Below are 13,558 nucleotides of genomic sequence, written 5' to 3'. Positions count from 1 at the left end.
TTTATTAAATTACTTATTATAAATTTACTGTTTATTCTTTATAAATTATTTCTTTTATTATTTATAAAATTATTATTTTACTCCTGGCAGGCTCAGGGGACCATTAGGGATGCTGGAGATCGAACCCGGGTCTGTCTGGGGTCGGCAGCATGCAAAGCAAACGCCCTGATCTGTGCTATCACTCCAGCCCCCGTTAGAAGATTTTTTTAAAAATAATATCTTTAGGGGCCGGAGAGATAGCATGAAGGTAAGGCGTTTGCCTTGCGTGCAGAAGGTCGGTGGTTCGAATCCCGGCACTCCATATGGTCCCCCGAGCCTGCCAGGAGGATTTCTGAGCATAGAGCCAGGAGTAACCCCTGAGCACTGCCGGGTGTGACCCAAAAACAAACAAACAAACAAAAATTATATCTTTATTTAAACACCATGATTAGAAGCATATTTGGGATTAGTTTATTATTATATACAAGTTATTTATATTTTATTTATTATTAAATTTATTAAAATTTTATTATAAATCAAGATATTGTTTATAAATTTTATTATTATTTATAAATTATTGTAGAATATTTATAAATTATTGTAGAATATTTAATAATTATTAAATTATTATTTAAACCTGTCTTCCCACTATCTAATGTTGCCCAACTGAGCACTATTCGTTAAGCTTTTGAACCAGTGAATTTTCTTATAGCAATTAGTCCTTCAAAAAATGTTTCAGGCATCATTCTAAGGAATGTTAAAGGTTCTACTGGATTCTTCCTTAACTTCAAACTAAAAATTGCCATGAGAGCTGGACCTTCAATTGAGTTCCTTCATTATGTAACTGTAGAAACTGAGGTTCAGAGAACTGACATAACTGGAACTGAAAGGATTATCTAACTTTTGGTTGGTGGCTACATTTTGCAATGCTCAGGGCTTATTCATATTGGTTCTGTGCTTAGGGATCACTCCTGGCAGGACTCAGGGACCACATGTGGAGCTGGAGATTGAATTCAGGTCAGCTTTGTGCACGGCAAATTCTTTACCTCTGGACCCTAAAATTACAAGTTTCCTCCAAAGCTCAATTCATGTTTGATTTTGCAAATGCAAGACTTTAATAACCTTTAGTTGTGATCTTAAACCAACTGATGACAAAGAAAATATTCCATCTTTAAAAAAATAATAGAATAGAATAAAGGTAATACAGAAATTGATCTTTAAAAAAATCTTCTATTACTATCATAACAATGTGAATAAATTAGGGAAGTGGAAAGCCTGTCTAGAGTACAGGTAGGGTGGGGTGGGGAGGAGGGAGATTTGGGACATTGGTGATGGGAATGTTGCACTGGTGAAGGGAGGGGGTGTTCTTTACATGACTGAACCCCAACCACAATCATGTTTGTAATCAAGGTGTTTAAATAAAGATGAAATAAAAGAAAAATATTCTATTTTATAACCGAAACCCAACTACAAATATGTTTCTAATCATGGTGTTTAAATAAAGTTATTATTATTATTATTATTATGGTTTTTGGGTCACACCCGGCAGCGCTCAGGGGTTACTCCTGGCTCTATGCTTAAAAATCGCTCCTGGCAGGCTGAGGGAACCATATGGGATGCCAGAATTCGAACCACCGTCCTTTTGCATGCAAGGCAAATACCCTATCTCCATGCTATCTCTACAGCCCCAAAGTTTTTTTTAATTTCTCTTTTTTATTTATAATATCTTTATTTAATCATCTTGATTACAAATATGATTGTGATTAGGTTTCAGTCATGTAAAGAACACCCCCCCCCTTCACCAGTGCAACATTCCCATCACCAATGTCCCAAATCTCCCTCCATCCCACCCCATCCCCACCTGTACTCTAGACAGGCTTTCCAGTTCCCTCATTCATTCACATGGTTATGGTAGTTCTCAGTGTAGTTATTTCTATAACTGCACCCAAAGATTACTTTTTAAAAAATCTCCTAAAGGGGGCTGGAGTGATAGCACAGCATTAGGGTGTTTGCTGCCAACCGCAGACAGACCTAGGTTCAATCTCCAGCATCCCAAATGGTCCCATGAACCTGCCAGGAGTGATTTCTGAGTGCAGAGCCAAGAGTAACCCCTGAGCACCAATGGGTGTGGCCTAAAATAAAAAAAAAAACTTCTAAAGTTGTAATAAACAGTAAATCTCTGATATTAAATTTTGTTGTTGTTGTGCTTGTTTGTTTTTGGGCCACACCCAGTGGCGCTCAAAAATCATTCCTGGCAAACTGGGTGGGGGGGAACCATATAGAATTCTGGGAACCCATTCTGGGTTGGCTGCATGCAAAGTGAATGCTCTACAGTTGTACTATTGCTCCAACCCCATGAATTCATTTTAATTCTTGCCTCTAGGGTCTGTGAACTTGTAACAAATATGTTTGAGGAAGCTCATAACTGAGTTTCCATTCTCCAAAATTCAAGAAATGTGCATCTTCATGAAAAAGTGCTCGGCAACACTTATCATTAAGGAAATCCAAATTATATGACAATGAGATGTCATCTCACACAAATAAAAAAACACTTATTAAAGAAATATTAGGAATAATCTGTGTTGGTAGAGTTGTGATGAAAAATAAACTCTCATCCACTGCTGGTGGGAGTGTTGTCTGGTTCAACCTCTGTATGGAGAATCCTAGTAAACTTCAAATTGAGCTGCAATATGACCCAAAAATTTCACTTTGGAGTATCTACTCCCAGGACATAAAAGCATTCCTTCAAAAGGACATGTGCCCACCATTATTCACTACTGCACTTAGTACAATAGCTCAGACATGAAATCAATCTAGGTGTCCAATGACAGGTAAATTGTAAAGATGAAATACTATGCAACTTCAAGGAATGATGAGATCATGCAATTAGCTGCAACCTGATTGGATTTGGAAGATAGTATGTTGAGTACAATAAGACAAAAGAAGAAAAACAGAGTGCTCTCACTTATCTGTAGTATACAGAGTAACTAGATGAGGAACTGTAGGGTAGAGAGGATGTCTAGATCACCCTGGACTCCAGAATTTATGGAGGAGTCCTAGGACAAAGAAAGAAATTAAGGTAGGAAGGAAGGGAATGTATAGGGAAGTAATAAGGAAACAGGAGTTGCAGGTTCGATTATATTAGTGAAGTGAAAGAGTGGTAGAGCTATAAATCCAAGGCACAGGCTCAACATCATTGAAAATAGGATATCTAAGTTGCAACAACCAAACTTCATTTTGTTTTGTATTGGTTTGATTTTTGGGTCACACCCAGCTGAGCTCAGGGGTTACTCCTGGCTCTATGCTCAGAAATGGCTCCTGGCAGGCTTAGGGGACCACATGGGATGCCGGGATTCAAACCACTGTCCTTCTGCATGCAAGGCAAACACCTTACCTCCATGCTATCTCTCCAGTCCCGCAACAACTAAACTTTGTAATGTGCCTGTTGAGGTGGCAGGGAGGGGATGGGGATCAAAGATGGGGAATGATGGAGTATGGTAACACTGGTGATGCTAGTTGACACTGGAGGTGGGATTGGTGTTGAAATATTAAAAACCTAAAACTCAACTACCAGTAACTTTGCAAGTGATGGTTCTTTTTTTCTTTTTTAGTCATGGTACTTTAACTAAATAATTAAAAAAAAAAAGGACACATCTACAATAAAGTATTGAAGAACCCTAATCTTACTCTTTTGGGGCCAGAGATGGTGATAATTCTTGACCAAGCTGCTACTAGTTCAATGTAAAGGCCCAAATATTTAGACCCTACAGTATCAAGGATACCCAGGCCAGTATGACCGGGTATGACCACGGGGCCTCCAGGGGACTATGTGGTATCAGAAACTGAAAAAGGGCAAGGTGCATTCTAAACATGTGCACTAACCAATGTAATATCTCCAACTCCTCCCTGATATAACTTAACTCTTATATTGTATAAAGGAAGAAAAGGGGGGATGAAGCTATCTGAATTATTCACAATAAAATAACTTGAATAGGATTGGAGCAATAGCAACAGAGAGGAGAATGCATGGTTTAAATATGGAGAGATGTCAATTTTCATGCTATAAATAATATCTAACAATGCATTTGAACATTTAGTTACCACAATATTAACTGAGTCTCTTTGCTGCTTGCTTGTCCATAGACCATGATGTCAATAAAAGATGCTCATTATGTTCAAAAATCAATTAGATTCATGTCTTTCAAAGTTGGTTGGTAATTGGTCACTGAGCATCTATTAGTCACAGACACACAGTGAAACTCATTATACTGCCTCCTTATTGTTCAATGATAAACCCATGTGACATTTTATCAAAAATCATAATTAAAAGAGGAAACTGGTTAACAAAACTGGTAAGTCCTCAAAAAGAAGAAAGCTGGAAGTGAAACTGGATTTGGTTACTAGATTTGAAGATAGAGAGAAGCAAAGGTAGAATGAGATCTGAAGATCTGTAGTTGTCTGAAGATGGATATAAAACACTAGGTCAAGTTGCTCCACCATCTTTTAGCTTTAATTGTACTAGGAATAGGAATAGGAAGCCACTGTTGGCTGAAATGGTACATTTACTTTCTACTTTGTACTGATGACTACAAATAAAAATAAATTCCAATTACTTTGGCGGGCATTCAGGTCAAAGCATTGAAGTACGTTGCTATTATGGTAATTCTAAGGAAACTGAAAAAGAACATCTGACTGCCAGTAAAGGTTGATTTTTATTACTTTAGAAGTTGTCATTAATTTATTAATGCTATCTGATGAAACTGTGAGCTCAGTTGAGGAAATCTAGATTCCAAGAATATGGGCAGTCTTTGCTTTGAATGGTAATGTGAGACTTTACTGTATAAAAACAACAAACAGGGACCGGAGAGATGGTATGGAGGTAGGGTGTTTGCCTTGCATGCAGAAGGACAGTGGTTCGAATCCCAGCATCCCATATGGTCCCCCGAGCCTGCCAGGAGCGATTTCTGAGCGTAGAACCAGGATTAACCCCTGAGTGCTGCGGATGTGACCCCAAAACCAACCAAACAAACAAAAAACAACAACAAACAAAATAAAAAACAACTACCCCAAGCCCCAAAATACAAAACCTTGCAGCCTTCAAATGGAATGTAATAGAGTTATAGAAAGTGTAGATGATCATGGGATGGTGACATAGCCACTATTTATGAAGAAGTTCTGAGCATGCAGTCAAGGAGCTTGCCAAAGCCAACTTAGATATAAATAAGTAAAATGACCATTTTGTAAAGAATGACCATGTCTCAGGAAGTGATTCCAGTGAGACACATTACATTCAAGGAACTCTCAGAGAAGCTTCATGACATTGAAAGAACAGAAATAGAATGAGGGAAGCTGATGCAACTTTAGCAATGAGTCTGTCGTTTACAGGGGCTAGCAAAGAGGCTGCTTTTTTGTGGTAAAGTAAGTGATGATAAGAGAGCCAGTCCAGGGCCCGGAGAGATAGCACCAGCGCTGTTTGCCTTGCAAGCAGCCGATCCAGGACCAAAGGTGGTTCGAATCCCGGTGTCCCATATGGTCCCCCGTGCCTGCCAGAAACTATTTCTGAGCAGACAGCCAGGAGTAACCCCTGAGCACCGCCGGGTGTGGTCCAAAAACCAAAAAAAAAAAAAAAAAAAAAAAAAAGAGAGAGAGAGAGAGAGCCAGTCCAGGTCGAACTATTCTTAATTTTTTTAAATCAATAAATTGGTATAATTTCATTACTTCTAGTGTTTTAAGTATTATTTTTACTACTTTGGGGGGGTTGGGCTATATCCGGTGACGCTCAGGGGTTACTCCTCTGGTTTGGGGAACCATATGGGACGCCAGGAGATCAAATGCTGTCCCTTCCTAGCAGACGCCTTACCCCCTGCGCCACCACTCTGGTCCCTGATTTTACTACTTTTTTTTTCCACCCCACCCCCCGATTTTACTACTTTTTATAGTTATGATAAATATCAAATGATTTTAAAGATGTTTAAGGTCAAGAGAAGTCATAGATTATAAATCTCGTATATCTGGACAGCTTTGCATGATTTCATTTTGCATAGTCAAATGGAGAAAGGCTACATTTAAAGCCAGTTAGGAAGTCTTTATATTTTTTTGTTTTGTTTGCCTTTTTACTGTGATGGGGGTTGAATCCAAATTTTATGCAGGCAAGCCATGTCCCTGACCCTGGAGTCTTCATGCTTAACCAAGTCTAGAATTAGCTATATTTTAGCATCATAAAAACGAGGGTTTTCTTGTGTTTGTTTGTTTGTTTGTTTATGGGTCACACTTGGCAATGTTCAGTGATTTACTCCTGGTTTTACAGGTAGGAATCATTCCTGGCAGTACTTGGAGAACCATTTGAGACACTGGGACTTGAACGTGGTCAGGCAAATGTACTATTTCCCTGACCTCCATATTATTTTAATTTTTCAATTTTAGTTTCTGGGCCATACCCACTGGTGCTCAGGGCTTACTTCTGGTACTGGACTCAGGGATCTGGACTCCTGATGGAAGCTTGGAAAATCATATGTAAATGCCAAGATTAAACCTGGGTTGGATGCATGTAAGGCAAGAGCCCTACCTGCTATACTATATCTCTGGCCCCCAGAACGTACGTTTTAAAAATATGTAGGAGGGGACTCAGAGTAATAGTACAGTGGATAAGTCATTTGCCATAATCCTGCCAGGTTGTGATCTCTAAGCATAGCTCCATCCACTAATAAACCCTGAGCACAACCAAGTATGGCACCCCAACCCTCTCAAAATAAGATGTGCTGGGAAAGTGAACTTTATCCAAGGTTGCCATGAGGTCAAAGGATATGAGAAGTAAATATTTGGTTCTGAAGGTTGGCATAATATAACATTTTACAACATGACTGTAGGAGTTCCGTATATGTCACTCTATAATATGCTACTTGGGTGCAATGATAATTTTGGGTCATAGCCATAGGCAGTTGGAAACAGCAACTGTAGGAAGAAGTTTTTTTTTATCTGGTGTACACAAATTCTCTAAGCAGAATACAGTTGTCAATCTATTTTCTCCCTAGGAATTTCTTCAACCAGGCATGATGGACTGGTCCCAAGAAAGAAACCCAAAAGTCTTTACCAGATGCAAGAAAACTTTGTTCCAAACAATCATACCTCCATCTGTCCTTCTAAGAGCCCATTATCTATCTTTTTTAAAGATCATTTACCTTGAACCTAGGTTTGACCCCTGGCACCACATTGCCTCTCGAGTACCAGAGGGCATAGCCCTGGTGGACCCCAACACTGCACCTACATTTATGTGCTAGCACTGAAATGCCAGCTGGGTTGGCCAAGTATTACCTGGAGTGACCTCAGGACTCTGTGAGCACTGCAGAAGAGCCCTCCAGTATCACTGGAGGATACAATGAAGCCTATAACCTCCACCGCTACTAGTGAAGATGGTCATTAATTCTGAATTCTAGGCCACTTTTAGGAGTTATGTGTTTGGGGAGGTATCTCCCATTTATTCTTTTTTTTTTTGGGGGGGGGGGCTACACCTGGCGGTGCTCAGGGGTTACTCCTGGCTCTGCTCTCAGAAATAGCTCCTGGCTTGGGGCACCAAATGGCATCCCAGGGATCAAAAATGCTTCTATCTTGGGTCTGCCGTGTACGAGGCTAATGCCCTACCGCTGTGCTACCACTCCAGCCCTCCCATATATTCTTGAGGTTTAGATAATTAACTTGTGTTTGCTTTCTTTCTTTTTTTTTTTTTTAGCTCTTTTACTTTTTCTTTCTTTATTTATTTTTTTGTTTTGTTTTTGGGTCACACCTGGCAGTGTTCAGGGGTTACTCCTGACTCTACGTTCAGAAATCGCTCCTGGCAGCCTCGAGGGTCGATATGGGGTTCTGGGATTCAAACCACTGACCTTCTGCATGCAAGGCAAATGCCCCACCTCCATGCTATCTCTTGGGCACCTAGCTCTTTTTCTTTTGTTCTTCCCCCACCCTCGGCTGCTGAACCCTCAAAGAGGCTCTGGGTGCAGTGACCAGAGGTGGAAAGGAGTGTTTGTTTAATTGTATCAGTCTTTATAAGTGTTTCAACTGAGAACTCAGAAGACTAGTGCAAGATGGCTTTTCCTCTCCAAGATTATTTAACCATAGGGAAATAAATCATTGGTAATTCTGCTGAAAATAGTGGTATAGAGAAAGGGCATTGCATTAGGGGGTTAAAACAATGCTATTTTTTTTTCTCTTTGGACCACACCTGCTGACACTCCTGGCTATGGGCTCAGAAATTGCTCCAGGCTTGGGGGACCATATGGGATACCAGGGGATCGAACCATGGTCAGTCCTAGGTCAGCCATGTGCAGGGCAAATGCCCTACCACTTGCGCCACTGCTCTGGTCCCTATGCTAATATTTTTGACATTGGTTTTATTTTTTTTTTAGAAAAAAATGCACTTTGGGCCTATATATTATGAAAATTAATATAGAACCCCTTCAATATTTTTCTTTTTTTGGTTTGGGGACCACACACATAATGATTATTCTTATTTTAGTGCTTGGCAAATTGCTCTTAGTGGTGCTTGGGGAAACATGTGATGTTAGGGATCTAATTCAGACCTCCCACGTGCAAAACATGCACTCTAAAACACTGATATATATATATTTCCAGCTCTATTTATTTATTTATTTATTTTGGGATCACACCCATTGGTGCTCAGGGGTTACTCTTGGCTCTGCACTCAGAAATCACTCCTAGCAGGCTCTGGGACTATATGGAGATGGCAGGATTTGAATCAGGGTCTGTCCTGTGTTGGCAGCATGAAAGGCAACTGCCTTATTGCTGTGCTATCACTCTGGCCCTCTTTTTTTGTTTGTTTTGTTTTGTTTTTATGGCCACACCCATTTGACGCTCAAGGGTTACTCCTGGCTATGCACTCAGAAATCGCCCCTGGCTTGGGGGGACCATATGGGACGCGGTGGGGGGGATAGAACCGTGGTCTGTCCTAGGCTAGCGCTTGCAAGGAAGATGCCTTACCTCTAGCGCCACCGCTCTACACCCTCTTGTTTTGTTTTTAGGTCACACTCAGCAGCACTCAGGGGTTATTCCTGGCTCTGTGCTCAGAAATCACCCCTGGCAGGGTTGGGGGACCATATGTGATACCTGGATTTGAACCACCATTCTGTCTGTGTGCAAGGCAAACACCCTACCACTGTGTGTGTGTTATCTCTCTGGCCCCTTCTATTTATTTTTTAATAGGCCATACTCAACAGAACTGGGGCAGGAGAGAGATATATGATGTCAAGGATCAAACTCATGGCTTTCAACAGCTCTGTCCCTTCCCTTCTGTTTCTTCATGTATGGACCAGTCACAGAGATTGTCTTAATTTTATCTTCTACAAAGATATTGCCTTCATATGTACCATCAGAGGTATTGAGAACCTTTATTAACACTTAGGAAAGAACTTGTAATTCTTCTAATAGTATTGAAAAACCATAGACCTATCATGGCCCATTTAATATTTTTTGTTGTTGTTCTGTTTTGTGTTTTTAATTTTTTTAATTTTTTGGCCACACCCATTTGATGCTCAGAGATTACTCCTGGCTAAGTGCTCAGAAATTGCCCCTGGCTTTGGGGGACCATATGGGACACCGGGGGATCAAACCGCTGTCCTTCCTTGGCTAGCGCTTGCAAGGCAGACACCTTACCTCTAGCGCCACCTCGCTGGCCCATTTCATTTTATCCAGATGTCTTCTTAACTGACTTGGTTTTACATTTCAGCGTGAATAGTATGCAGTGTTATTGTTAAATTGAATGTTGAATTTCACTCTCCAGTGAGGTTTCTCTTCAGGGAATGAGAAAACGAAGCATACCTGCTTGCAGTAATAACACCCTTTCTTGTGATCTTGTCATTTCACAAGAATCTTGACACAGGAGTTGTGTTGAATCTCTGCTTAGGAGAGATTTTCAGAGAAAAGGCTTGTGCTGTAGAAACTATCTGATATACATTTCTGATTTTACTTTCTAGTTCCAATTTCAACTTTTTCTACTTTTTACTTTATCTTATTTTTGGGTCACACCTGGTAGTGCTCAGGGGTTACTCCTAGCTCTACACTCAAAAATCACTCCTGGCAGGCTCGGGGGACCATTTGGGACTCTGGGATTCAAACCACTATCCTTCTGCATGCAAGGCAAAATAAATGCCCTACCTCCAGACTATCTCTCTGGCCCCCCACCTTCAACTTTGAATTCCCAAGAGACAATAATCCCAGCATTATATGACCTGAGTTCCTTCTAAATAGTTCTCCCCACCACCACTGCCACCCTGCCTAGTTACTATACCTATGAGGCACTTCTCACAGTTCCTCTGCTATTCCTTGTCTGACATCCGAATACCCAACCCAGTCTCTCCTCTATCAGATGGGTCCCTGAAAATTATAAGACTGTGGGTGCAGAGAGGCCACTTTCCACCTCAGCATTCCCATCAGAACAAGCTTCTAAAAAAGCAATTCACTTCCTGCTTTAGTGTTTGGCATTTTGGAGAAGACAAACTATGTCGAAGTGTAGAGTTTATATTGGAAGTAAGGGTAGTTGAAGATTACACTTAAGGTATCACTTAGGTGTCTTCCTTTTCTAGTGTTTGCAATTATTCCCAAGATGGAGAAGTAATTAAGCCTAAGAGTAACAAATTCCTAAGTGTACACATGAACAACACACAGATCACCCATCAGTAGCAAATTTGGTATTCTAATCACTCACAACTGCAGACATCTCATTTTTTTTCCGGGCCACACCCATTTGATACTCAGGGGTTTACTCCTGGCTAAGCGCTCAGAAATTGCCCCTGGCTTGGGGGGACCATATGGGACGCCGGGGAATCGAACCGAGGTAGCGATCTTCCCTTGGCTAGCGCTTGCAAGGCAGACACCTTACCTCTAGCGCCACCTCGCCGATCCCAGACATCTCATTTCTTTTTCTGATATTAATTAGCTACAAACATTAATTGGTATTAATCTATCACTTTCCATTGGTTTCATCAGTTCATCAGCATGCCAGTGAAGTCACGAAACCAGCATTACAGCATTACTGTCAGCGGGTGAACCCCCGCTGGGCAGATATGCTGGGGTGGAGAAGGCGGGAAGGTGTACCTAGGGAAAGAGGCTGTCAAAGAAACACAGGAATGAAAATAAATGAAAAGGGGTGTCAGTGCAACAAGTCTAAAAACACAGGGTGCAACTAATTCCTTGGCAACCGTATGAAATTACTCACAGTGAGAACATTCAATTAAGCCTCTATTTAAAGAAACGGGTTGGAAAAGGATCATGAAGCTGCGGATTTGCAGCATGATAGCAGCAGATGACAGATGTACCATAAGGAATGTGGCTAGATGAACATCAGAATAAAGGTGCCAGCATTTTTCGTGCATTGAGCATTAATTGCTCTGAGTAGGTGATTACAAATTGTATCTTGGAACGGTTGGCCAGAAGCAACTCACTACAGAATTCTCTAGGTGACAGAAGGTTTCCATGGATGCTGTAGTCTTCCAGCACTCTTCTCCACTCTCTATACTGAGTGTGAGGCCAGATACCGTACCCTGGTCTTTGGTTACTGAGCCCACAGTCCCTAAAATCACAGGAGAACCTGCAATGCAACCTCTTACCATAAAGCTAAAGCATGTCAGCACCTTTGAACACCTTTAAAATACATTGAAAACAAGCTTCTTGCTTGTTTTCCTTGAGCTTTCTTGGGTTGACTTTATTTCCACAGCTTTATTTTTTTGATTTAGTTTTGATTTATTTTGGTTTTAGGGGACACACCTTCAGTGCTCAGGAGTTACTCCTGACCCTGCACTCAGGAATTACTCTTGGCAGTGCTCGGGGGATCAGATGGGATGCTAGGGATAGAATGCAGGTTAGCCGCATGCAAGGCAAATGCCCTAACCATTGCTCTATTGTTCCGACCCCTGCAGCTTAATTAATTAATTAATTTGGTTTTGGGGCCACTCCTGGTGACGCTAAGAGGTTACTCCTGGCTATGCCCTCAGAAATTGCTCCTGGCTTGGGGACCATATGGGATTGAACCAAGGTCCATCCTAGGTTAGTACATACAAGGCAAACACCCTACCACCTGTGCCACCGCTCCAGCTCCTTCAACTTTATTTTAGACTCAGAGTTCTGGCCTACACTTGTTTTAAATCCAGCTGCTGTGGATATTCCCAAGCATCCAGCAGCTGTGTAAGTTGGGTATTCACGTTGCCACTGAGATTCCTAATAAATCCTCTGAGATGTTTTTTATTTATTTATTTGTTGTTGTTGTTGTTTTATTGCTTAGGCCACACCTGGAAGTGTTCAAGAGGCTAATCCTGACTCTATACTTGAGGGTTGCTCCTGGAAGTGCTCAGGGGATCAAAAAGAAAAGACACAAAGCTCATAGCATGGCAAATAAGACCTGTGTCCTCAGTGAGGGCATGGAAACAAAGGTGTTACCTGTTCTGCAGGGGCTCCCAAGGAAAGAGGTTAGAGTCTGCCATTGCATTGTAGGGATAAACTTTGACAGCAGTTCCAACAATAATAATAACAACAACAACAAAAAAAGGGTAAGAACATATAAACTTTCTCAGGTCCCAAGTGGGAACTCCCAGGAATGACCTAAGCTCACAATTCTGAACCTGTCTTTGGGAATGGGAGTCAGAGACGGACACTGATTGCGTTGGAAAAGAAAAGAAAAGCAGTTCTGCAAGTCAGACCTAGGAAGAGGGTCCATTGCTTTGTCTTACTCAGTAGGAAAACAGGAGAGTTTATTCCCTGTCCTCAGAATTCAGTTGGAGCTGAACATTTGCCAGAAATCCCTCCTTTTTTTTTTTTTTTTTTGGTTTTGGTTTTTGGGTCACACCCGGCAGTGCTCAGGGGTTACTTCTGGCTTTGCGCTCAGAAATTGCTCCTTGCAGGCTCGGGGGACCATATGGGATGCTGGGATTTCAACTATTATCCTTCTGCATGCAAGGCAAATGCCCTAATTTCATGCTATCTCTCCAGCCTCCTGGAAGTCCTTCCTTTCTATTACCCACAGAATGCTTGACCACCAGGTGGTGGGAAGTGGAGGCCAGGCAGAGCTACCTTTCTTGCTCAGAGTTTGAAAGAGGGCTTGAGGTCCTATGACACTAACATGGCTTACTGCCTCACCTCTCTGGGATGGGAACCAAAAGTCCTCCAGCTCACACTGGTGCTCCCAGGATGCTTCCCAAGGAAGCCACATGCAAGCGATCCAAGCCAAACCCAACGAACGAAGAAATTACAGCTCTGTGTTCAGGTTTCAGAACCATCCACAGACAGATCTGTGTTCACAGGGGCGAGAGCTACTGCCCCAGGACCGGCCTCAGAAGTGGGAGCAGGCTGCTGCTGATGAATGTGAAGAGTGCAAGGCATCAGGGGCCCCAAGTTTCTAGTATTTGACTGCCCTGTGCAACCCCATCAGAAGAATGCATGTTACTTGCGTACAGGATGCTGCTAGTGCAGATACAAGGAAGCGCCTGAGTTTGACCCAATTACGGCAGAGCCCCAATTTCCTTCCTTAACATTCCATTTAGATCAAAGAAACATGAATCCAGGGCGGGGAGATGACTCA

The sequence above is a fragment of the Suncus etruscus genome, chromosome 3 (assembly GCF_024139225.1).
Source record: "Suncus etruscus isolate mSunEtr1 chromosome 3, mSunEtr1.pri.cur, whole genome shotgun sequence".
Lineage (NCBI taxonomy): Eukaryota > Metazoa > Chordata > Mammalia > Eulipotyphla > Soricidae > Suncus > Suncus etruscus.
The sequence above is the reverse complement of the archived record's forward strand: the minus strand, read 5'-3'. Positions refer to the sequence as shown.